Source organism: Anabrus simplex, chromosome 3 (genome assembly GCF_040414725.1).
Source record: "Anabrus simplex isolate iqAnaSimp1 chromosome 3, ASM4041472v1, whole genome shotgun sequence".
In the NCBI taxonomy this organism is placed as follows: Eukaryota; Metazoa; Arthropoda; class Insecta; order Orthoptera; family Tettigoniidae; genus Anabrus; species Anabrus simplex.
In genome coordinates, this window is record NC_090267.1 from 321,656,804 (window position 1) to 321,676,996 (window position 20,193).

At 41.9% G+C, this 20,193-nt stretch overlaps 1 protein-coding gene across 2 annotated transcripts in view; it reads left to right on the forward strand.

Annotated features, from left to right (window-relative positions):
- LOC136866305 (influenza virus NS1A-binding protein homolog) overlaps positions 1-20,193 on the forward strand; it is a 361,110-nt gene that overhangs the window by 177,214 nt on the left and 163,703 nt on the right. The window contains exon 1 of one of the 2 annotated variants that reach the window (XM_068226692.1): positions 7,841-7,855. The exons of the other annotated variant lie outside the window; for it this stretch is intronic. The gene's annotated coding sequence lies outside the window, so the exon portion shown is untranslated. Of the gene's footprint in view, positions 1-7,840; positions 7,856-20,193 lie in introns of those variants that run through there. 2 annotated transcript variants of the gene reach the window in all.

A 20,193-nucleotide genomic window follows, 5' to 3' on the forward strand; every position in this document is an offset into this window, starting at 1 on the left:
AGACAGATTGTCACGCACCGAGCTCGATAGCTGCAGTCGCTTAAGTGCGGCCAGTATCCAGTATTCGGGAGATAGTAGGTTCGAACCCCACTGCCGGCAGCCCTGAAAGTGGTTTTCCGTGGTTTCCCATTTTCACACCAGGCAAATGCTGGGGCTGTACCTTAATTAAGGCACGGCCGCTTCCTTCCCACTCCTAGCCCTTTCCTGTCCCATCGTCGCCATAAGACGTATCTGTGTCGGTGCGACGTAAAGCAACTAGAAAAAAAAATTGTCACGTGACTCTCGTCCTTTGCATCTGGCCTTCTTGTCATACGTACAATCTGTCACGGATAGGATTGGCAATATTCTCAGAAGGCACAATACCAAGACCAGTTTAAGCATAATATCATCGTAGGCAATTGGTTGCGATCTATTAAAGATACTATTGGTTTAACTGTGCTTGAATATATATGATTCATACTCCTGTGGATCGGTTTATGTTTATGGGTTAAAGTACATCGCGGGCACTGACGTCTTTGCCAGCCAGAGAAGTCTGCTATGGCAGAACATGCCATACATAATGATCATCAAATCATTTTGATGCAACTTAATGTTATTCTATACCGTACCTAGAATCATTCGTGAGGCGGTAGAACTTGCTAAACACCCGAATAATTTTAACAAAGGTGACGGCTGTGTACTGAGTAGATCATGGCTATTCTCCATAATTAACTCGTCAACATATTTCTTCTTGACTCTGGAGGCCCTCAAATGAACTGTATTTCTAACAGGTTCTCTCTACCTTGAGTCTGGTTACTGTGGAGTGACAGTTGCCAATTACATAATTTGTTATTGCTCTGAAGACGATCCTGGTCGCAGGATCGAAACGCGTCAACAGATTATAAACATTACGTGACCTAATATGTCCAAATTAATATTACAATGTCATTTGTCGTGAAAGTCTACGTATTTAGATACACAAAATGTACGCGGATGGTATGGTTTTGCTATCAAGAGATCCAACTGATCTGCAGCTAGCATTAAACAACTTCAAAGCATGGGCAGATGATTAACGGTATGGAAATTAACAGCACTGACACAAAAGCCATAAAATTGAGAAGAGGACGGTTAATTATCAAGACTAGGCCAGTTTACTTGTGATAACTCATCCATTGAAATTGTACCATTTTACAAGTATTTGGGCATTACAATGCAGACAACTGGATCATTCTTCACACTCAACGTACAAGAGAGGAGAGCAGTAGCTTTCAAAGCAATATTTGCCATCCCAAAACTCCAGAAGCTCTTTATCCACAGCGATGACAGTCTTAAAAAAAAAAAAAAAGATCCAGTAGTGACCTATGGAATTCAATAACTCGCACTCACAAACCTTAGGTACCTCAAACACGCATTATTCTCGAAGTACACAGAAAACAGCATTGTGTATATTACAGCCAGAGAAACCTCCTTCATAGGTGACATCGAAGATGTATTTGGATTACGCCAGCAACCACAATCCTACTGGAGTAGAGGAAACAGAACCCAATGCAAGTCAACCCAGAAATATATGGCACTGCAACGATGAAGACAGGAATGGAAAGGACCCAGTTTCACCACGCGGCACGTCTTCACAAGATTCGCCGTGCACGGCGCGGCGTCTGTGGAAAGATCCCCCCGCCTACCATAAACCCAACGAAGCTATTGGCTTTACGTCGCACCGACACAGGTAAGTCTTGTGGCGACGATGGTACAGGAAAGGGCTAGGACTGGGAAGGAAGCGGCCGTGGCCTTAATTAAGGTACAGCCCCAGGGTTTGCCTGGTGTGAAAGTGGGAAAACACGGAAAACCATCTTCAGGGCTGCCGACAGTGGGATTCGAACCTACTATCTCCCGAATACTGGATACTGCCCGCAGTTAACCCAACGAAGCCTGCAGATTTCAAATGTATGGTGAGTTCGGCACTCAATACCATTTTAAGCACTGTTTACACAGAACTCACTCGCTCAATCACTACGTCGAAGACTGAACTGAAAATTACCAAAATTACAATGACTTGTAGGTTATATATTTATTCATGTATGTACACATTAAAATATATTAAATAATAAGTGAATATTTACCCCAATTCTCGTGAATTTCAACTTTACCTTCATATTATGATCTTTCCTACTTTTAAACCTCCATTCGAGCTTATTTGTCTACTAAAGTCATTCCACGCCATCTCTCCACTGACAGCTCGGAATGTACTGCTTATTCGAGCAGCTCGTCGTCTTTCAGTCTGTCCAGCCCAAAGATGCTGCATTGTACAATATGATATGGTGGTGAGTTTTAACTGCAGGACAGTGATATAGCCCTATTATTATTATTATTATTATTATTATTATTATTATTATTATTATTATTATTATTATTATTATTATTATTATTCCGAATAAAGATGGCGTAGTCATGGGAGACTCGGGAGTCCGAAAAGGACAGGAGCCACACAAGGCCACGAAAGGTTACTGGAGGAGCCTGCCACAAGTAAAGAGGAAAATATGCCAGACTTATTAGGACATCCAACTTACCACACATCTTGCAAACTGTGAACCTTTGGGAAGTATCTAGCATTTCGTTAATCAGCTCACTGTGATTTAGGTGATCTAATGTTCTGTTTCAGCATGCTTCAGGGTAATCCACCAACCATTTCAGGGTTTCAGATATTGTGATACTGTCTGTCGTATTTACTGCAACTCTCATAATATTGACGTAAATAACTGCGGAACGTTCAGCTCGCTTTATTTACCATCTGGCAATGAACTCGGGAAGAGATAATTCTTATCGTAGGTTTTATTGGCTGCTCACGTCTCTCTGCGTTCATCGACATTGTCATTAGTATTGATTTTTTGGTTGGTCATAAATCTATTAAAATATAATAAGAATCTGATTGCAGGATAGACAATCCCGTGAGGGATATTAATCTGAAGGTTGCAAGTATAGAATTAATTTCAACGGTCATAGAGGGGGAAGAAGTCTTGAAGAAAAAAGGAATGACATCATGATATTGTAAACTTGTGAAGTACAGAATACCATTGTGTGCTTCTCAGATGGGGCATTATAACATCATTCGAACTTCACTATAATACTACGAAGTTAAACATTTCTCCGTACGAACAGCTGAAACATACATAAGCTATTTATTGCAATTAGTGCACTCATACTGTGTATCACGGTTGCGTACGTAAACTTACTTATTCAAGCTTGATATCTGGAGAGATACTTCTGTCTTCGTTTCTCTTTCTTCTCTCTTCTGATTTTAGTGTATTACTGAACGCATTCTTCCATCAGTCCCTGCGGCGTCTATTTTATTTCGTCCTACAATGATTTCTTTCCCGCGGCTTCCTAATCTATCCGTTGAAGGTAACGGAAGTGGGTCACGGCGTTTGGGTCACGTTGTCATTGTCCTTTGAAGGACGACAGTTATGAAACTCGATTCTGGTATGAGATGTTGGTAAGAGGATAAGCGATATGATATACTGACTATATCTTGCGATGATTCCTATGGCTTCATAGTACGTCGCCGACCATTGTCCGACCTGTGATCTGCGTTATTTAGGTACATTGTATGTATTACGTTGTGTTGGTTTCCGTTAATCACCTGGAGTTTCTTGATCAATATTTAGTTGTAAATTCCAGGTGTGCTTTGATTATTTTTACGCTGAAGTATGGAGGGGAATTTCAGTTGCCAGGCCGAGTGGCTCAGATGGTACAGCGCTGGCTTTCTGGCCCAGTATGGCGTGTTCAATCCCGCCTCAGTCCGGTGGTTTTGAATGTGGTTAGATACGTCAGCCTCGGGTCGGTAGATGTTACGGCACGAAAAAGAACTCCTGCGGGACAAAAAAGAAACAGGCGGTACATTCGTAAAAGAAGTTAGTGGGACGTAAAACCAATAACAATATTTCCAATTTTGAGTTTTCCTTTTATGTTATTGTTGTTGTTGTTGTCGTTGACATCATTGTGAAGGTAGTGTTTTGAGAAGATGGAAGATCCAAACTGCAAAGATATATTTTGCCTTTGTGTTGCTTTAGAATAGTGATTTGTCTGTTTTTTAATGATGATGATGATGATGATGATGATGCGTGTTGTTTAAAGGGGCCTAACATCGAAGGTCATCGGCCCAGGTCTGTATTTTTATACGAGTTTACAAAGTTTTAGAGGTTGCTAACACACAATTTTTTATCCAAGCTTCCTGTTGAGCTTATTAGTGGCAAGTTTACTTAAATTGGAGTATTTATAATAAGGATAAGAACTGCAGTGTATACGTGAATTAAAAATAATTAAACCAGCATGCTACCTTTCAGACATTATCCCTCTGTTGTTTACCAGATCTTCCTTCCCTAATCCTTACCACAGAGAAGTGTAGTCGAACGCTTTCCATTAAGATATGTCAGGAAATATATTTCAAATAATGTACTGTATATCTATGAAGAAACTCTTCACTGTATGACGAACGTGAGGTATATTTATTTGACCTTTTAATGCTGACACCAACATAATCACATTTCTCTTAATGTTGTTGTTATGCTTGTGTTAGTGTGTAAACTACTTCAAACTATCAACAGTGTTACGAAGTATGTGTGAGACACGTCAATGGATTTACTGAAAGATACTGTCACAAATTTATATAAGAGATAATAATAATAATAATAATAATCATAATCATAATAATCATAATGTTATTGGCGTTACGTCCCACTATCTATTTTTTCGGTTTCCGGAGACGCCGAGGTGCCGAAATTTTGTCCCGCAGGAGTTTTTTAAGTGCCGGTAATTCTACCGACACGAGGCTGACGTATGTGAGCACATTCAAATACCACCGGACTAAGCCAGGATCGAACCTGCCAAGTTGGTTCAGAAGGCTAGCGCCTCAACCGTCTTAGCCCCTCAGCCCGGCTTAGATAAGAGAATGACAGCCAAGACCATTCAGCATATTCGGGAGAAAGACCGTAAAATAAAGAAAAATAACACGTTTTCATACTCACGTCATGGCAACCGTAGGAAGCGCCACTATACCATAACAATCGCAACGACGACGACGACGACAACGACAACAACAACAGATGCATTATATACAGAGCGGTTGTAATAATTAAAATGGGGCTTAATTACTTTGAAAACCTGAATAGAAGCATTGAAGTGTTGAAGGAAAGGTGACGTTGCTGATGTCTCTGCGAGTGAAACAATAACAGTGAAACAGTAGCGTTCTGAGGTATAGCGACTGTACCATACTACGTCGTAGTACACTTCCTATGTCCTTCGCAAGGTCACATAATTGAAAGAAAGAAAGAAAGAAAGAAAGAAAGAAAGAAAGAAGGAGGATTGACTTCATTTCGGGCCATTTCAAGATCTGGCCGGGTATGGAATATAGGAGACTCACCAACATAGCCTATAAACATCGATATTAGTACTCATCCCAATACATCTATGATTATATTCATCAATGCTGGATTTTAAAGGTGTGCTGTATATTAAATGGTATTGGATTGTTGTTAACCACATATATTGTTCCTGTGTTCCATCTCTTAGTTTGTTAGTCACATAACATACAGTATACTTCGTCATTCCGAATGAGTCCGGCTCGTTGGTTGAATGGTCAGCATAGTGGCATTCGGTTCACAAGGCTGCGAGTTCGATTCCCGAACGAGCCGGATATGGTTGATTCCTCTAGCTCGGATGCCGATTGGTCGTGTTCGTCTTAACATGTTCGTCTACATACAATCATCGCAGAAAAACGCAATAGTGGATGTATCCCTCCACGTGGGGTCCTCCTGTGGGTGAGGGCAGTAAAATACCATACACGGTATTCCCTGTCTGTCCTAAGAGGTGACTAAAAGGGGCCGCCGGGGCTCTTAACTTGGGAGCGTGGATTGGCGACCATGGGGCCCTTTGTTGAGTCCTAGCATTACTTCCACTTACTTGTGTCAGATTCCTTACTTTCATCTATACTATCTGACCTCCCTTGATTAACTCTTGTTCTTTGCTCACCCCGACGGTATTTGTATTAGGTTCGCGAGACCTACAGAGTCTTTCTTCCATGCCCTTCGTGGCCCTTTTCTTTGTTTGGCCGATGTCTTCATTTTCAAGTGTCGGGCCCCTTCCATTTTTTCCCTCTGATTTTAGCGTTAATAGAGGATGGTTGCCCAGTTGTACTTCCTCTTAAAACGATAATCACCACCACATGGGTCGTTGTTTTGAAAACTGGACAAAATCCACTGGAAGTGTCGACCCCAAGTAATTGGAGCAAAATGCCAGGGAGAGAAAAAAAATCGTTCCGAATTTAATGACATCGCATAAGACACTGCATCAAAAATCAGTCGACATTTTTTCTGACTGCGAGGTATTAAACGAGAAGAAAAGAAGCAGATTGTGATTGAACAATCTGGAAATTTCCTAAATCAGAATTGCATTAAACCCTTTTTGTGTGTGATACGGGGTCTCTTATTTTTTTTCTCGAGAACACATCTGAAGGAATTTTCTTTCAAATTTCATTAGCTTGATGTTGGAAGATATATTCCAAAAATGAAAACAAAGCTACCTCCGTACAGGCCATGGAGGCCTGTGGAAGCGTAAGATTAAGGTTTCCAATGTTGGAAACCTTAGCTCTAGTTGAGAGAGTGGTTAACCGTATCCCCTTTGCCCGTAAGAATTCACCTGATACTCATTTCTAGTGTCGACTGAGTGAACAACAGGGCTATGTGCCTCCCCAAAGATAGGAATCTCGTTTCTAACGTCTGTCAGAATTATTGTTGTGTATAATTATGTATTCTATTACAAAATCGAATTTTAGGAGATCGCTGACTATGGATTTATCGAGAGATAAGTTATGGTATCTTTCGAACTCCTCATTCTGTGATAGTAGTACAAGGAACAATAATATAAAGTGGTAAATTGATTCAGAGTTAATTTTACCATGAAGAACTGCCGTGTACCACAACGAAATCAACAGTGATACACTAAAACGGAAAGAAACGTATGATTTGTTGTTATTGTTCTACAAATCTGAGCCTAACGTATAAGCATTTTAAACAAGTTATGGGACTTCAACCCTTTTACGTGGATACATATTTGCTGCAACAGGTTGTTAGCTACTTGTTAGCTCTAGAATGGGGACAGGTACCGGGTTTTGCTATTGGGTCCCGTGGTGTCGTGTCCGCCCCCAGGGACTCTCAACTTAGGAGCATGGGATGGCGACTGCGGGGTCACCAGCTGAGTATGGTATTTCTTTCTCTTGAACCAGGCTCTTTACTTTAATCTATCTGACCTCTTGGTCAACTCTTGTTCTCTTCCGACCTGGACAGTATTTGGTTTGCGATGCCTAGGAAGTCTTTCATTTTCTGTCTTGTAAATGTACAAACTGCGAGTTAATGATACTATTGCCCCCCTCCCAAAGATTAGATTAAAGAATGTAACATTTGGGCACATATGACGAGTGCGTACTCCCCTGCACACGCGACTGTCAAGTGCTGTAACGACTTGTGACTGACTCATTAATTAGGAGTTTAAATCTCGAAGGAAATATTTTAGTAAACCGAAATTAGTTAGTACTTCGGCTGAGGCTCCCGTATTGCGTCCATTGTCACTTGTTAGTCAGTGTGTTCTCAAAATCCGTGATAAGAGAAATGTGTGAAAATACGCCTGAATCACGAGGCATATGGGTATGCACTATACTCAACGAAAATTCATGACTCTTAAAATCTCTGAGATCTCGTAAACTGCTGATAAGTAAAAAACTAACGTCATTTGTGATAACAGTCGCGTGCAGAAGGTAGGTGAAGTACATACTTAGTCCCTTGTTGTGAGAACTCTAAACTTGCTGTGCTACACGGACGGCATTTCCGTAAGTTTGGATTACGAAGGTGATTTTGTGAAATTATTTTAATGATCACATGGCAGTTATAAATATATTAGAGACCAATAATGTGTTTACTACCAATGAAAATATTCTGTGAAATAAAACAAAGGCAATAGTTTGAGTCAGGTGTCATGGAAGGAACAGACGCACATTCGTTTTATCGCGGGTCGTGGAACTCCTAACGTCATTGTTTTGGTATAATATGCATAGAACAATGTTTTATTATGAATGCATTCTTATAAATGATTGATTTCTCTGGTTGGCACCACATTTTAACGCCCATAGTTCAAAAACAAAAATTAGACTAACATGTTTGGAGGTTTATTTTGTCCTTATTTTCCCTTCAGTTATTGTTTAAGTGTAATTTTAAGTGGCAAAATCAGCGGGTGTACCATACGTATATACCAATCAGCATGGTCATATCGAAATTCCAATATTAGTTTTACAATACATAGTTTCAGAAAAGAACCTGTGCAGTTCTTTCACGTATTTTGTTTTTTATATTTGACCTTGATTTTAGAAATGACACGATTTTGTTGTATGTTACAGGTGAAATTATACATTAAAGAAAGGAAAGATTGTGATAGAGAGGATCATTTGTATATTCACATTTGAAAAATAATATCACTCATTTTACGTCCCCCTTCTTAATTTTACGATTTTCGAAGCCATCGAGCCGGTAAACCTACCGATACGATATTGGCGTATTTGAACACCTTTAAATACCATTAGACTAAGCCGGGATAGAACTCGCCAACTTGGGCTCGGAAAACTAGTGCTCTATCGCCTGAGACACTCAGCTCGACTTACAATTGGTATTCGTGCAGGTCTGCACCAGGGTAACCAAATAGCCAAACATGTCTTCGGAAACTCCCGGTACTAAACGCTATACCATAAATAAATATTTCAATAACGAACTAATTTTTAAACGCGACTCAAATTGGCTAACCGTTGTTTGGAAGAATGCGAGGGGCCTGTTACGCCCTGTTGTTTCCAGTCCTGATCGCTGATTGTTCAATATTAACATCCCTACAATAGCACACACCAAACAAAATACATCACAAATTTCTTCCTAATTGCAAAATCTAAATTTGCACTGATCAAAATATTTCTCATTACTAAACACTTGTTTGGAAAGGGCTATTCGCCTTCTGATCTCTTTGCAGCACCTGCTGTCATTGGTGATCATGATCAGACTTCCTAGATAAGGGAAACTGGTGACTTGTTCCACTATCTTGTCAGTAAGCTTGATGGTCTGAATTCGTTCAGGATGTTTACTCACAACTGATACCTTGGTGTTCTTAACATTATTATTATTATTATTATTATTATTATTAGGGGCTGCCTGGCCGAGGCGGTAAAGGCGTGCTCGGTTCGGCCGGAAGGACGTGGGTTCGAATCCCCGTCGGGAAGTCGTAAAATTTATGAAACGAGATTTCCACTTCCGGGGGTGCATATCGCCCTCAGGTTCACTCAGCCTACACCAAAAATTAGTACCAGGTTAATTCCTGGAGGCAAAGGCGGCCGGGCGTAGAGCTAACCGCTCTATCCCATCACGTGCCGAGGTTAACAATGGTGGAAGCCTTTACCTTCCACTCCTCCAAGGGCCTTCATGGCCTGTACGGAGGTGACTTTGCTTTTTTATTATTATTATTATTTTACAATTTGCTTTACGTCTCACCGACACAGATAGGTCTTATTGCGACGATGGGATAGGAAAGAGCTAGGAGTACGAAGGAAACTACCGTGGCCTTATTTAAGGTACAGCCTCGGCATTTGCCTAGTGTTAAAATGGGAAACCACGGAAAACCATCTTCAGAGTCGGGATACTAATTGCTAAGGGATAGGAGTGCGTATCTCGGACATATTCATTTCTAAAATCATGGTCAAATATAAAAAAATACGTGAAAGAACTGAACAGGTTCTTTTCTGAAACTATGTATTGTAAAACTAATATTGGAATTTCTCCTTTTGCTCAGGCGGCCAGGGCTATACAATCCACCGTGGTCCTTAACCCGTTGGAGGAGAGACCTTCACTGTGAGTATGTGAAAATAGGGTAGCATTCTACTTCACAGAATTTATTGAACGCAGAACATTTTAAGCAAGCCTTGGAGCTGTGGGAGTAACGGAGTCTCACTTCCATTTGACAGCGAGGGATTCCTTGGAAACAACTTGTCGAACGAAATGCATTTCGATGGGGAGGTATCAATATTAATGGGGCTTATGGAAGAACGAAAGTAGAACTGTCTGAGTAGCAAAAAGGATGCGTCTCGATGTGTTAGGAGTTAATTATATTCGGGTAAGGGGTGATACCGCCTCTAGGGACACCCAAGACCTTGACGTCGGTGTTGGGGCTTGTGCGCTTGATGATCCCGAGTGGTGTGCCAGATCAGGGTTACCCATGCTGGATTGGCCTCGGTGTAGATCCAGACTAACAAGGTGTCCCCCGAGTTGCCTGAGAGGTGTCTGTGCTCTTTATTCTTCGTTACTATTTCAACCCTTCTATTCCATTCCTCTACCTATCTAGCCACCCTCTCTGCGTCGGGTAGAATAGGTTAGTACGGAGGTTTTATCCTCCCCCAATCACAAGTTTCGGGTTGTGGCGAGGTGATGCATGGCTACTGGGGGAGTAGTTCTTAGCGACCCACCCCAGTCACAAGTTTCGGGTCGTGGCGAGGTGATGCATGGCTACTGAGAGAGAAGTTCTTAGCGACCCCCTCCAGATACCGGGCGCCCTCTGGAGTATATAGCCTTGACTTTGGTACGTCAAGGCTCTGCCGAAGTTCGGCTTCTTATATTTCGGCTACTCGTGGGACTATGCATGGGTTCTGATTTTGGTTTTTCTACTCCGAAAGGAGTCTAGTAAAGTGTCTAGTAAAGTGCGAAAAAGAAGATATACGCATGTGGCGTTAGAAGATGAATGTGACGAACGGTTCCCTCGATTCCCGGTTGCCTCCAGGATCGATGGTCAGAGCTTCGTAGAAGAATGTCCATTCATGATTAGCAATGCAATTGAATAGTTCGTGGTGAAGTTGATGAAATGCGTAAGTTTCGTGATAGCTCCGTGCTAATAAAGACATCGACGGGTGAACAGAGTCGACGGTTACTTGAGACTAAAATATTCGGCAATGTGTCAGTTAAAATCAAGAAGCACAAGTCCCTTAACTCTTGCAAAGGGGTTATTTTCCACTGGGATTTGATAAGGGCTTCCGATGACGTTATCATACGAAATCTTGTACGTCGGGGCATTACCGTCGTACGGTGATTAAAGAGGCGTGTCGGTGATAAGCGGCTCGACCTTTAACGTCCAGTCACTGCCTGAACGTATTCAAGCCGCGATGTACAGTTTAAGTGTACGCCCATACATTCCAGCACCAATGAGGTGTTCTGTCAAACGTTTGGCCACACCTCATTGCGTTTGTCATGGTTCGTCGATCTGTGCTATGTGTGGAAAATGTGAGCATACCGGTGCTGAGTGTACACCACCGCCAATGTGCGTCAGTTGCACTGGCATGCATACTCCGATATCCAAAGAATGTACAACTTTCAGGGAAAAAAATCCAGGAAATAAAAATACTGGATAAGCTTTCCTATCCAGATGCTTGGAGAAAGTTTAAAAGTATGGCTGCTCCGGAGTTCTCCATCTCCTTCGCTGTAAAGGTCGCGAATATACGGATCACACCACAAAGCTTCAATTCCTGCAATAACTAGTTTAGAAAGACAAGCTCCATCAATCAGACACGAACAAAGTGTTGCCACGACAAGTACAGATGGTACCAAGAAGGTTTTCATACCTTCTGGGAAACCAATAAGAGCGTCATTGCCAACGTTGCCCTTCCCAGGCACGTTCGGCTGGTAAGTCCTTCCCTACCAGGGCGGGGGAAAAGACTTTCCCAAATAGGACTGGAAATTTCAGCCCTCCTACCAAAGCCCATATTATAAAGGAGGAGAAGGGGAAGCGCCAGTGCTCCCCTTTAAAAGTTGGAGAAGGCTTCTCCAACCCCATTGGGGATCACAGGTTCCCCTAAGAAGGCCGGCAATCCATCTGCTGGCTCTTCTTCGAAGATTAAAGAAACGGTGGGCAAGACTGAGAGGCCCGGACGGCCTCCTCTTCGATCCCTTTCTGGAGAACCCAGTTCTGGATGGCGCTTCGACCGGGGGCGTTTGTACCCTATTTCGCGCCGACATCTTCAGCGACGAACTACCGTTCCGTACTCAGCTAGTTCAATTTTTGCGTGCTTAACACAGGGGAACCGACACATTTCAGCAGCGCATATGGCACATTCTCACACATGGATTTCACTATGTGCAGCCATGCGTTAGTTCTCCTGTTACCGTGGCAAGTACACAATGACGTCTGTGGTAGTGACCACTTTCCGATAATTCTAAATCTGTTAAATCAAAGACAGTCCGAACTACCCAAGCGCTGGTTACTTCGGCGGGCAAATTGGCCAGAATTTTCCAAACGCGCATTGATGGCCGACGATGAATTGCTGGAGTCTGTTGACGACCACATTCCTTCTATTACTATTGGAATTCTGTCTGCTGCAGGGGAAATAATTCCTTCCTCGTCCGGTATTCCTCGCCGGAAACAATCTCATGGTGGACGGACGAAATTGCAGCAGCTATTCGTGATCGCTGACGGGCTTTTAAGCGGTATCGTCGGAATCCTACGATGGCCAATCATATCACATTTAAGCGACTGCGTGCGAAGGCCCGTTTCTTGATTCGAGAATATGAGAAAACTACGTGGGAAAAGTATATGTCTTCCATGACGGCACATACTCCGTCATCACAAGTGTGGACAAAACTCCGCCGTCTTGTGGGAGTTCACAACTTGCCCTCCGTCCCCGGAATCTACATTAATTGAGATAACGATTCCTTCAGTCATTGCAGAGCATATCGCGTCACATTTCGCAGATATGTCCAGCTCTGGGAGATACGATTCTGCATTTCTATCAATTAAGCGCCAGGCAGAGGCACACCATCTCTCCTTCGCCTCTGATGTTTCGCATTCCTGTAACGTGCCTTTCACGGAGTGGAAATTGCAGAGTGCACTCGTGCTGTGCAGAGACACGACTCCTGGACTGGACAAAACCCACAATCAAATGCTAAGCGTTTGAGTGAAAGATGTCTCAAGGATATCCTCACCCTATTCAACAGAATATGGAGTGAGGGATTGTTTCCATCTCAATGGCGTGAATGAACTGAGATACTTATTCCCAAGCCAGGTCAAGACCGAAAACTTGTGGATAGTTATAGGCCAATATGCCTTACGAGTGGCCCTTGTAAGCTATTTGAAAGGATGGTTGACCGGCGTCTTGTGTGGGCCATGGAAATGGGAGGTCTCTTGTCCAACTACCAGTGCGGTTTTCGCTCTCATCGGTCTGCCACTGATCATCTGGTCAGACTGGAGAGCGCCATACAGGAGGGCTTTCCTCGGAAGGAACAGCTAGTCGCCTTGTTTTTTGACCTCGAGAAAGCTTACGATACTACCTGCTGATATGGGATTCGCTCCACACTACACCAGTGGGGATTTCGTGGAAATTTGCCAACGTTTATTGAGAATTTCATGTCCCTTCGGCTCTTCGGCTCTTACGAATCCGAGTAGGGAATGAATTTTCTCAATTTTACGTTCAAGAAAGTGGAGTACCTCTGGGATCTGTACTGAGTGTCACGCTGTTCGCAATCGCCATCAACGGCATTAGTTGCCGCTGCTGGGTCCGCAGTCGTTCAATCGCTGTATGTAGACGATTTAGCTCTACATTACATCTCCAGAAGGGTAACGTATGCTGAGAGACAGCTACAGCAATCTATTAACTGAGTCGACAGATGGGCCCTGCAACATGGTTTTCGATTTTCAGCGGCGAGAACCTCAGTTGTACACTTCTGTCGACGTCGGCTTGTGCGTCATAAACCAGAGCTCCGCTTGGGAAACAGTGTCTTACCAGTGGTAGACACCTGCAGATTCCTGGGTCTCCATTTCGATAAGCGACTAACGTGGCAGCCGCACATTCATTCAGTTGAAGGTTGCCTGCATGAAGAGACTTAGCATGCTTAAGTTTCTCAGCGGCACTTCATGGGGACTGACCGTGCGGTGTTGCTACTCGGCAACGGTCCTCTCGTGAATTGACTATGGAAGTGCGGCTTATGGCTCAGCATCAAAGTCTACACTGAGCCTTTGAAACTATATTCACCATAGTGGAGTAAGGCTGGCAACGGGAGCTTTCCGTACTAAGCCCATTCCCAGCCTACTCGCTGAAGCGGGAGTTGCACCTGTACGGATAAGGAGGCAGCAGTTACTCCTCACGTACGCTTCCAAATTACGTGAAATGCCGCTATATCCAAGCTATCAGTGTATCTTTAGTACCGAATACCACCAGAGGTACCAAGACCGGCCGAATGTCACACGGCGGGTTGGGTTTCGAATTGATGGCTTGTGTCGTGATTTAAATATAGAGATCGGTGGTTGTCTTGAACATACTTTTAGCGAGGTACCTCCGTGGTCATTTCCGCGACCGGAAATACGTCTAGATCTACTCCGCGGACTTAAGGTGAACACGGATTCCCTCACTTATCGGAGGTATTTCCAGGACTTCGTTCACTAATATCCGGCCGCGAGACATATCTTCACGAATGGTTCTAAAATAGGAGAAAATGTTGGTTGCTCTTAATCACCGATGATACGAGCTCGAAGATATCGCTTCCTAGTTTATGTAATGTGTATACTGCGGAGCTTTACGCCATCTTAGAAGCTCTGCAGTTTGCACTGGGTGACGAAAGAAACCACTCTCGTATGTGTACCGACTCGTTAAGATCTCTGCAGTCTATTGAAATTTGTTTCTCGCAACACCCACTGGTGCAGCAGATTCATGACCTTCTAGCCAAGTTAAGTGATGCTTCCAAGCCACGTTGGGATTGCGGGAAACGAACTTGCGGATGTAGCTGCAATGGAAGCGGTACTTTTACCTCCAAGATCTATTAATGTACCTGCTAAAGATATTTCTTCTCAGCTACGTCGAAACCATACCACAATATTATTAATTTCTATGAAGAGAGTTTAAACTTTATGTGCTCCTGGTATTTGTCTGCGTATAATACTGAAGCCTATACTGCCAAGGAAATAGTGTAACACTTAAGACTGATTTAAGAAATTAATTTTTCATTAGCAAAAACTGTATTCTTGACGCAATATATTATCTTAATTTTTTAAGGTATCCTTTATCATACTTTTATTTTGAGAAAAGCTTATTTTAACCAGAAAAATTCAGATTAAAACTAATATTAGTAGTGCATTACGTCCCTCTGCTGCGTTTTAGAACTGACTTCCTATGAAGCCTCTTCGATAGAGTTCTGACCAATAATAATTGATCTGAGAATCACACAAACACAACACTGAAATAACTCTTAAAACAATAATCGTGGTGGATGTTGCGAAATATGAATGTTTCTGAAAATGTGACGCAGACACCCGGTTAGTGTTTGCAGCAATTGGTGGTTTTACTATTACAATCCAGAAAATATGAGAGACCGGCTTTTATAATTGTTTTGAGTTTCCCCACCTCCAGCTGTCCCAGACTGAACATCCTAAGTAGCCTACGACCACAAAAGACACTCTTGTTTATGGTTCATTGCAGTTGTTTTTCGTGTAGAAGTAAACATCTAAGACGGGTTTGTTCCTGTTGCTGGTGTTGAAAAACTACGCATCGCAGCTTGTTATAGTCGCATGTTTTTGAATCCCAACTCTAGGTTGGCGCTCACAAGAATGCTTGAATGTGAGAGGCCCATGTCAGATTTATATTAGAGAATCCATTTCCAGTGCAAATTTGTGGTACTTCATCAGCAATTAAAGGAACTGTAAACACATTGTATTGTTTCTTGTTTGTTCAATCAGTAAATGGACAGTTGGTATTAATTTGGTATTAATGGAACGCATAATTCTCTAGAAAGCGCACCGGCACAGAAAGGTCTTCTTATGGTGAGGATGGGATATGAAAAGGCTAGGAATGGAAAGGAAGCAACCATGTTCTTAATTGAGGCACATCCCCATCATTTGCCTGGTGTGAAAATGGGAAATTACGGGAAACCATCTTCAGGCCTGCCGACAGTGGAGAGTGGAGTTCGAACCTACTATCTCCCGAATGCAAGCTGATAGCTAAGTGACCCAAACTGTACGGTTAATGAAAACAAAGCTTCACTTTATCCATACTGATGATCAAAACTAAATATGCATTTCTCCAACCTGTGACATTTTTAATAGTTTAAATCAACGCATGCCCAATTACACACTATCATTTTCGTATTTCAAGCGTATTGGTTTCTATATTAACATGGAAATAACCTAGCAATAAACACGCCAACCCGCTGGCTTCATTGTAAGTGGTTTGAGATATCTCGGCCAATAGGTCACGTGGCAGTGTATCTGTACTGATGTATTAATGGGCCCTAAGATTGAGAAGGAAGAGCCCAACAAGTAGTACGCTGACGTTAAACCACTGTGGGTAGATACGGTGACCATACGTCCAGAAAAAATCGAGACAGTCCCAATTTAAAGGATCATGTCTTGGCATCCCGAATATTAATAAAAGTGTCCCGAATTTTAAGTTAGAAAAAAATAATAATTCTCTGAAAAATATGCGTAATTAAATGAAAAATACTTTTGTTTTGAAATATCATTTTAAGAAACTGTAGCCTTTTATTAGGCTAGTGCAATTGACTTTTCCTAAGCACGCAACTCGCACAGCATATGATTTTCTAGCCTATGTTGGCAGCGCAGCACTTGCTTTACACGGGGGGGGGGGGGGGGTAACGCTCTGTGAGAGAGTGTCAGTGTGTGGCGGGATACTACCCCTGCTACCCCCTGCCATCAGTTTTGAAGACGAGACGACGCGAATCAGATACACCTGCTTGTTAGTGTAGAGTCTAGTTAGTTGTTAGTAGCAAGTGTCAAATCAAAGAATTACTCAAATAGTGTCTGTGATGTGACTGGCTTTTACTGTACTGTAATCTGCACTGAAACACTTAAATTGGTATTGTGTTTGTTTAGTGACGACAATGAAGGGCGATAAAAATAAGAAACGTAGTAAATGCTATTTTAATAATGAACTCCAAAAAGAGTATCCTTTCTTAAAGAAGCGTGAAAATAACCCGCATGTTGCATTTTGCTCTCAATGTTCAAGTGAGATTAATATCGCACATGGTGGCGTTTCTGACATCAAGCTTCATTTGAAGACTAAAAATCATTCGGCTGGTGTTAATGCAGTGGCAATGTCATCATCAATGAGTAAGTTTGTTACTAAGAATGAATCAGAAAAAAAAAAAAAAAAAAAAGAGATTTAGTGAGTTTTTGCATATTATACTGTAAAACATAGTTTCAGATCGTTAGATTGTACCTCAATGTTAATTTCAACGTTGTTTAATCAAAAATTCTCTTCAGCAAGAACAAAACGTGAAGCTGTTGGTAAAAATGTTTTAGCTCCTGATTGTCAAAAACAACTGATGAACTCACTGAAACCTCGTGCTTTACATGTTGCTCAAAATCTAGTATCGATCGTTGTGATATATTTTCATGTACCAGTGTAATAAATGTAAAGGTTTTAGAACTTGAAACATTGCCAGGGAAAAAAGTGACTAACTGAACGATGATATATTTTCAGTTTTAAACCGCAATAACCTGGTTAACAAATTAGTTGGAATGTCAGCAGACAACACAAATACCAATTTCGGGGGTGCAGAAAGAAAGGAAAAAAATACCCTGTTTTCTAAATTATCGGCAGGTACTGACAAAACCGTAGTTGACCGGGCGAGTTGGCCGTGCGCGTAGAGGCGCGCGGCTGTGAGCTTGCATCCGGGAGATATTAGGTTCGAATCCCACTATCGGCAGCCCTGAAGATGGTTTTCCGTGGTTTCCCATTTTCACACCAGGCAAATACTGGGGCTGTACCTTAATTAAGGCCACGGCCGCTTCCTTCCAACTCCTAGGCCTTTCCTATCCCATCGTCGCCATAAGACCTATCTGTGTCGGTGCGACGTAAAGCCCCTAACAAAAAAAAAACCGTAGTTGGCATAGGCTGCATGGCTCATATTCATAATAACTGCATTAACAATGCTGCTGATACCTTGAGGACCGGGCGAGTTGGCCGTACGCGTAGAGGCACGCGGCTGTGAGCTTGCATCCGGGAGATAGTAGGTTCGAATCCCACTATCGGCAGCCCTGAAAATGGTTTTCCGTGGTTTCCCATTTTCACACCAGGCAAATGCTGGGGCTGTACCTTAATTAAGGCCACGGCCGCTTCCTTCCAACTCCTTGGCCTTTCCAATCCCATCGTCGCCATAAGACCTATCTGCGTCGGCGCGACGTAAAGCCCCTAGCAAAAAAAAAAAAAAAAAAAAAAAAAAAAAAAAAAAAAAAAAAAATACCTTGAGGTTGTTATTGCTAAATATTTTAAGATTTTTCATATACTGTATACACTGTCCGAGTGGCAGAAATGAAAGAGTTTTGTAACTTTATTGGTGTGGAGTACAAAATCATCTTATCTTACTCCAACACTCGATGATTGAGACTTTTGCCAGCTTTAGAGTGTGTCCTTCAATTGTTTGAACCTATTAGAAACTACTTTACTTCTCAATCGAATCTCCCATGGTATTCAAATCATTGTTTGGCGACCTAAACGGACCTAGAACTCTGGAAGTCAAATGTAGACTGCTTGAGCCAGTTATCCTGGATAGATCTGAAGAAATCACTCAAGTGGGAAGAATTAGAGGAAAGTTGGACTTTGTTTCAATATAATATGCCACCCATTTCAGTTGACAACTTGTTCAATGAGTTGAATGTGCTGAACACACAGCTCTCTGATAGCACATTAGCAGAATGAGCGGAAAAGGAAATTTCAACAGAACAAAGATAGCTACTTGTGTTCCAGAATTTGAGCAAGAATGACATCAAAGTCCCTAACCTCAAGATGTTTGTCGAGTTTGTTATTTCCCTGCCACGGACTAACGCTTCTGTGGAACGAGCATTTTCATTAATTAATAACTTTTGGGGCCCAGAAAAATCTTCAGTGTCAATTGAATGTGTAAAAGCGATCTTGGTCTTGCAAATGAACTGTACCTACACATGCACAGACATGTACGACCACATTAGAAAAAAAGAACAATACTTTGTTGAAAGCATTGGCGTCGACTGAAAAATACGATTGGAGTAAGAAGAGCAGCAGTAATTAACCATCATGTTCCACGACCCTGTCCTAGTTCGTAAAGACTTCAGGCGCTTGTAAAGACTCAGTAAGATTTTTGTTGTTGTTATTGTAATCATAAATTAAGATGTAAAGTAAGAAACTTAAAAATAAACTTACTAACGTTTTCCTTTTTTTTCTCACAACACTTGTAAAGTACTTACATAAATAAAAAACATTAAAACAAACTTTGTATTCATTTATCCCCTCTATATTGGATTTTTGGTGGATCGATTTTTGTGGAACTTCTTAAAATTAAATTTTGTAAAAGGCCATAATTTAAAAACATTATGTTAGAGTCGAACTAGAATCTCTCTATCCCCCCCCCCCCTACCCTCCCCACCAAGGCTGTCCCGATTTTGACTGTCAAAAATATGTTCACCGTAGATATAGATTACATTCACATCTCCCTGCGTAAGAGCGGGTGTAAAAGAACTAACCTCCAGGGACCTTCAGCTTGGGAGTGTGATAGCCATTGGGTTCCAGCTTCATCTGGCTTTGCGTCCTCATACTTGTGCCGGGCCCCTCACTTTCATCTTTACTATCTAACCTCCGTTGGACAGCTCTTCTTTTACCCACTTCATTATTAGGTTTGCGAAACCTGAAGTATTTAATTTCCTTATCATTAACAACCTTTCTTTCGACATACCTTGATTCTTCGAAGGTTCGGCCATCTTCCTCTTTCTCTTTTAATTAGAGTTAGGAGGGGATGTTCATCACGCTGCATCTTCTCTTAAAGTAATCACCAATACTAACATCATGGTATTAGCTTGGTGTTGAAATGGGAAGCAGTAGAAGGACCACTTGTGTTACTTGAGATTAAATACATCCTCCTTATGTCCCTCAAACCAATCTTAGGTTTCTGGCAGAGCTAAGAATCGAACCCGAAAGCTGCTGTGCAAGACGCCGGTGAATATTATTCGTAACGATCGAGCGTCTAAGTTTTTGTTTCAGAAAATCAATCTTACTACGGCTGTTGGTCAGTGTGTTATTGGGTCTGACTTTTTGTTGCAGATGTTTGTAAAACTTCCCAAAACTGGTAAAATTCTTCGACATTCAAGTAAGTAAGAAATAATGTCTTTATGACA